The sequence below is a fragment of the Myotis brandtii genome, unplaced genomic scaffold, assembly GCF_000412655.1.
Source record: "Myotis brandtii unplaced genomic scaffold, ASM41265v1 scaffold112, whole genome shotgun sequence".
In the NCBI taxonomy this organism is placed as follows: Eukaryota; Metazoa; Chordata; class Mammalia; order Chiroptera; family Vespertilionidae; genus Myotis; species Myotis brandtii.
In genome coordinates this window covers 2,926,375-2,926,888 of record NW_005353838.1, presented here as the reverse complement: position 1 = coordinate 2,926,888, position 514 = coordinate 2,926,375, and positions in this window count along the sequence as shown.

Below are 514 nucleotides of genomic sequence, written 5' to 3'. Positions count from 1 at the left end.
GGAGCTGTGGGGGTGTGTGTGTGTGTGTGTGTGTGTGGGTCCGCTGGGGGCCTGCCACCAGCCACACCATGGAGGCTTGGAGCAGGCGCCCCTCTGTGTTGATCTCTCAGGCTCCTGGCCTCCACTGCGTGTTTTTCTCTCCCTTGAGCTGTGGCCAGGGTGGGGTGCTGCCTGCAGACTGCGCTTTCCTGCTCATGGATCACCGGATCACTGCATAGACCAGGGGCAGGCCCTGCTGAGTGCTGCCTGTGGGGAACTTTCCTGCTCTGGGATCGATCCCAGGAGTAGGCCCACCTAGGGGCAGGCCGCCCTCCGCTCTTGCCTGCTCTGGGATCACCATGGCCATCCCAGGAGCAGGCCCACCTGGGGGCCCTCTGCCCTCCACACTTGCCTGCTCTGGGATCACCATGGCATCCCAGGAGCAGACCCACCTGGGGGTCCGCCACCCTCCGCACTTTCCTGCTCTGGGATCGCCATGGGGTCCCGGCTGGGGGCGGGGCTTAGGCGGCACACG